The following is a 5,630-nucleotide window of genomic DNA, read 5'->3' on the forward strand; positions in this document are numbered from 1 at the left end:
TGGTGTCCTGTAAACACCCGGACCAACCTAAAGGTCGTTTTGCGGAAGGCGTCATGCACAGTTTCATATCTGAAGTCAGAATATATTAATCCAACTCAGTGTGGCACTCTATACGTGAATGCTTTTGTAGCTCTCGGGATTAAAATGGTCATTAAAAGAAGCTGTGCTATCGTTTTACTGTCTTTTTATGACTTGAACTGAAAAAATGAAGAGAAAACCAGTCAGGAAAAGAACAGAAAATGAGCTAAAACAAGCAAAAACCTCTTTTGGGGAAAAAAAGGGGCCCACACTGCCCCCTACCATATACAGTGGTACTTCAGAGTGCCGCTAATCATACGTGAAATAGCATGTTGCTCTCCACGCTGTTATATCTTTTTAGGATTTGGTGCTCGAATTCCCAGGCTGTTTCTTTTCCAGTGGTTATTTATTTATTTTACAATTGTGCTCTTCTTCACAGTCAAGCTAGCTTGTCCTGACTGGCAGGCTAAAATCTGACTGAGTTGCTCTGAGATCCTGAAAGGAAGACAGCACAAGCCTGGCGTCCTGTTGAGGGACGCACTACATCTACAAAGGTTACAGCTGCGCCACAGTGGCTTTCGCTGCTGTCGCATTTTCTCCTGGGCTGAGAGGAGAAAAGGGTTTTTGACTTCCCGCTTATGAAAATGTCGGTTGAACTTATGACTCTTGTAGAAGAGCCCTGATTGAGAGGAAATGTTCCATTGTCATTTTCCTAGCAAGGTAATCTGTGATGTACTGTTCAAAATGGCAGTTCCATTCTTTTTTTAAAAAAAGAAGCTGTTAGCTCACAGTCCACACACACTCACACACATTAGCCCACCCTGGCATCTCTCTACATATATATAGATGCTCACAAAAACATACATGTACAGGCAGACACTGCATGAATATTTAAGAGGTTTCAGTCTGCATGTGTTCCATATATGTCACTGTCAGTGTCTCAAGAGCTGGTTTCAGGGCAGGGGGCTGATGAGCAGAGTGTGTGTGTGTGTGTGTGTGTGTGTGTGTGTGTGTGTGTGTTGTGTGTGTGTGTGTGTGTGTGTGTGGAGTGTGGGCACAATGGCGAACACAAAGTGGCCTTCTTCATATATCATGTAGCTCCTCCTCGCCAGGAGCACTGCTTCTGTCGAGTGTATGAGATGAGCACACAAGACCTCACCGCTCTTCATCCTCTCCTGTGTGTGTGTGTGTGTGTGAGAGAGAGGGAGAGAGTGAGAGAGAGAGAGGAAGAGAACATTATGTACATCTGTGTGAAGAAAGCAGGTCAGTGGGGTAGGTCGGGCCATAAGTGTGTGGGAGGTGTGTGAGTCTTCTGGATGCATGAAGTTTGGTGAATTATTAATTTTCTTTCGACATGTTTAATTAAGAGATCATCACCGTGTATTTCAGAATATTAAATATAAATTTGCAACATTCAGTCATATCTACAATTTGATAAATCTGTAAATATCTGTTGTCAGAAACCTTTAGAGAACCCCCCCCCACACACACACACACACACACACACACACACACACACACACACACACAATTTCCTTTACCATTATGGGAAATGTTTATCTAGACTCAATTATTAAATTCATATTTAAAAATGCTTTTTGTATTGTGTGTTTTAATGAGTGCAACTGAGCATAAGAACCCGTCTGTCAGAACTAACGCTGCCCTGTCATTGGCTGAAAACCATCCAAGCCCAACTCCCATGTGACCTTTGTGGCCTCAGGACAAGAATCCAGCACTGCAATAAAACGTTCCCATAAACCATCTACTGTAGCGACTTAGCCACACGTAAAGGATTAATGACCTGGCCGACGATGCCTTGCTTTTCCACCGAACGCTGTGCGATGGGTAAACGACACCCCCTGCGGAGTCTGACAGGAACTCGCAGCGCTCCGTCGCCCCGTGTCCACTCTCAGCGTGGCGCCTGATGTCATCACATGAGCCTCGTCTCTGGCGCAGAGTAAATCTGGTGTAATAAGACAGGAAACTGTTTATAATGCTGCTTATTAACACTGTAAAACATTTACACACAGTTTTCACTCACTTCTTTGTTACCAGCCAGCAGCTACCAGACATGAAATCAACAGACACACAATAAAAGGAGGCACTAAAAACCGTCAAAAGGGAATTAACGTCACGTGCATCCACCCCTAACCTTCCAAACACACATGAGTGATCCTCTTTGCTCCCTGGGTGCTGCCTTCCTTGGACGTTGCAGTTTGTTTTAAGTCAATGACACTGCAAACACTCGCCAGAGCACGAAATGTCCATCGATCCGCTGCTGAAAATAGTCCCAGACAAACGTAGACTTTACTCGTGTTTCAGCAAAAAAAAAGAGCCCACTCACATGTTTCAGGATCTCAAGAACTTAAAAAAGCACAGACAAAATAGAAGATGGGCTACTTAATTACGGTCTGAATCCAATGCTACACCCCCACGTCAGTATCTCTTGTGTAATCTTGCTGCCATCTTGACTCCAATTATCAGAGCAGTATTGTGCTTTATTGTGAGGTAAAACTGAAATAAAACATTTCAATTTCCTTCAGACAAAGCGCATATTGAAACATGCAGGCTTACAACATTTAGCCCCTAAATACTGTTATTGTCTGTTGTTGCAAGCCTCCGTTACACACATCTATCAGTACGTAGCTGATCAGGAAATTAGCCACTCCACCAGCTGGAGAATGGAGAATTCATGTGTGTATTTAATTGTCTTTTCAACAAATGTAGGAAAGACCTTTTTACCCGACTGCTCTCCATCCATCTTGCCCCCTTTTAACTCAGCCTCTTTGCAGACCCCTTTTACACATGCTAGCCATACACCGCGGCCGCGCCAGCACGCCAGAGCCAACCTCATTACTGTGTGATTATGCGAAATCAGCAGAGAAGAGAATCAAAGCTGCCACTGGAGATGAGTGACTTGTACGGTAAGTGTCCCTGCCCCGATGGATTGGTAGGGGGAGAGATGATAGAACTCGCTCCCACAGATTCGTGAAGATCAAATTCTCTCTCGGTTCGCCTCCCTCTCAGGCGTCAAAATGAGTTTCAGCGATGAAGCAGATGTTGGAAGTCTATCCTCCGCTTGCTCTGAGGATGTGAGTGGAGCAGATTTGGGGAGAGCTTAGAAAATGAGGAGAGATCCTCGCTTCGATAGGCCTGGAGAATTCTGGGAGCCTTGCATAGAGGGGTTGAAACGCCGTCATTTATATTCAAGGACAGTCAAGGAGTGGGTATAAATCAATGCGTGGGCTTTAACCCGTCTCATCCCCACGCTTTAGTTCAGAGATTGGTCCCAAAACCTCAGCAGTAGCTGCAAGTATGTTCGGGGTAATTGAACCTGCCAAAACAACTCGCTCCTACTCAGACAGGAGCCCCAATCCACGCAGAAATACACACATTTATACACACAGTAGCCATCAGTGCAGCGTGAGATAACGAGACCGTGCCAAGGATGACCTGGGGGGGGGGAGGTGGAGAGACGGACGGCAAAGGCGGATGAGTGAAAGAGTAAGAAAGTGGTCACGCTCGGCTTCCTTCTGCCATGTAGCTGCCCTATCTCTCCGCTGCACTGACCCTCTACATGACTCGCTCCACGCCTTATCAGTGCTTTCCGCGCTCCCCCGGTCTTTCTCCCCCAGCGTTGCGCCAGAATGTGATTCAGAAACACAACACCAGATATAGGTTGAGTCATAGAGCGGCACTATCGTCTCCGGACACAGAGCCCAGCCCGTCAGCCTGCGGTCATCAAGCGGTTCAACCAGTCATTTAAAAGTGTGGGTCTCCCTGGGGCACATGCAGACACATGTTCATGGAGACTACACAAACACCTGCCTGCAAAAACACACACTGTGCTCGTTTGCCCACCAGTAGCCCTTTAATCGAAGTGGTATTTGCAGGTAAAGGGCTTCATTTAAATGCATTTCTTCAGCCTAGAGCCAGACGCTCACACACAGAAACACATTCGTCCACTGACAGACACACTTGAGCTCATATGCACAATGGCAACAATACTTATTGAAGCTGACAGGGGCCTTATCCACCTAATCCAAATTTACATACACCACATCCGTTGGCTTTCCAACAAAAGCATTAGCGCCCTTCTTATCCCATGCAAATAAGGCGTAACATTGGGCTTATTGTCCAGACTGTCAGCAGAGGGGCTTTACACGGGCAGGCACAAAAAGCAAGTCAACCGTCAACGCAGGAGCTACTGTAGGTCACCACGAAATATAAACGGCATTGCGTTAAAGTGGAGTGGGGGAAAGAATGACGTACATTTTCAAAAATCCTGGGCAATGTTTCCGGAGGATTACATTGTAACTGTCAAACCAATGATTGGATGTTGCAAGAACCCGCATGCCAAAATGAAGGCTGTTGGGGATTGGCTAAAAATGTGGCTAACCTTTCAATAATGAGACGATTCAAATCATAAAACGGACATGAGAACTATCCTATTAAACCGGAACTTGGCCGCAAAGGTCTGTCCTCCAGGGTGTCCTCGAGTATGAATTATAGTTTCTGCCTATTTTGTACTTCACGGCTAAATTGTCGTATTGAAAGTGTGGAACACTCAAGTACACAAGTGATAGACAGAAATTCTGCAGTTTCTCTCTTTGGAGGTATTATCCTTGACTTAATGCCTTTTGAGTGGTTTAATGTTGATTCGTGAAGACTTCCATCCCTGGAGTCTTATCCACAGAAGGAATCAGCATCTTGGGGCGATGCTCAGTGGCTCTTACCCTCCAAGTGTGGTCCTGACACACCAAGTGTCTGTTACTGCGCGATGCTTCTGAAATAGCACGTAATGCGTCATTTCAAAGTGGGCTCAGATTCCTTTGGGGTATCTGTCCCAGGTGGTGCTTGTTCTCAAACACGGTTTTCTAGGTAAAAGTCTTCTACAGATTTCTAAAGTCTGTGATGCCAAAACACTTGCCCATCTGTCTGGGGTTCTTCTTGTCTTCATTGCATTAAGGCCAATCGATGATCTGATCTGATGGAAGCTTTTGATGTAAAAAAAAAAAAAAAAAGAAAAATCACGACGGAGGTTTTTCTGCAGGGCAGGACACACGTGGTCCCAGTCCCATTTACAAATGCATCGATCTTAGCGAGAAGAATTTGGAATCCCCAGCTCTCTTTGGGGCCTCCAAAAAGGGGGTGGGGGCTGTGCTCCTGAATCAATAGCCATAAGGAGTCTGGCTCCCGTTTGCTTTCAAGATCTACAGCCAAAGGACCCAGTCATCAAAAGTTAATGAGCTATTTAGATCATGCCGTTTCCTCCGCTCGCGACTGCAAAAACACTGCTGGACGCGGGAGAACAGAGCCCCTGCGATGGTGCGTGTGTTTTGTGTGTCTCCTATAGATCTTTGCTGGGAGATTGGCAGGCAAGGAACTACAAAGAAGCGAAAATGGTTATCATGCGCGTGCAGTTGTTCTCGTATTGTCTGCTGCAGCGGCTCGATACGGGTCGCAGCCTTTGCTGCAGTCAAAAATGGAAAAACAAAGGTCCCTTTTGCCTCAACCACTTTGGATCTGGTTCTGTGTTGTCTAGACATATTACAGATTCATTAAAACACCAGAATTTTAATATTCTTGTCATTTTCACTCAATGACGCATT

General features: G+C 45.6%; 1 long non-coding RNA gene across 1 annotated transcript; it reads right to left on the bottom strand.

Moving 5' to 3' along the window:
* Positions 1-819: 819 nt before the first annotated feature.
* LOC130523094 (uncharacterized) lies at positions 820-2,278 on the bottom strand. The gene is made up of 3 exons (XR_008949794.1): positions 2,060-2,278; positions 1,820-1,981; positions 820-1,193 (listed from the first exon to the last, which is right to left on the bottom strand). It is a non-coding gene; the product is annotated as an uncharacterized LOC130523094 (long non-coding RNA).
* Positions 2,279-5,630: the final 3,352 nt, after the last annotated feature.

This window comes from Takifugu flavidus, chromosome 3 (assembly GCF_003711565.1).
Source record: "Takifugu flavidus isolate HTHZ2018 chromosome 3, ASM371156v2, whole genome shotgun sequence".
Taxonomy (NCBI): domain Eukaryota; kingdom Metazoa; phylum Chordata; class Actinopteri; order Tetraodontiformes; family Tetraodontidae; genus Takifugu; species Takifugu flavidus.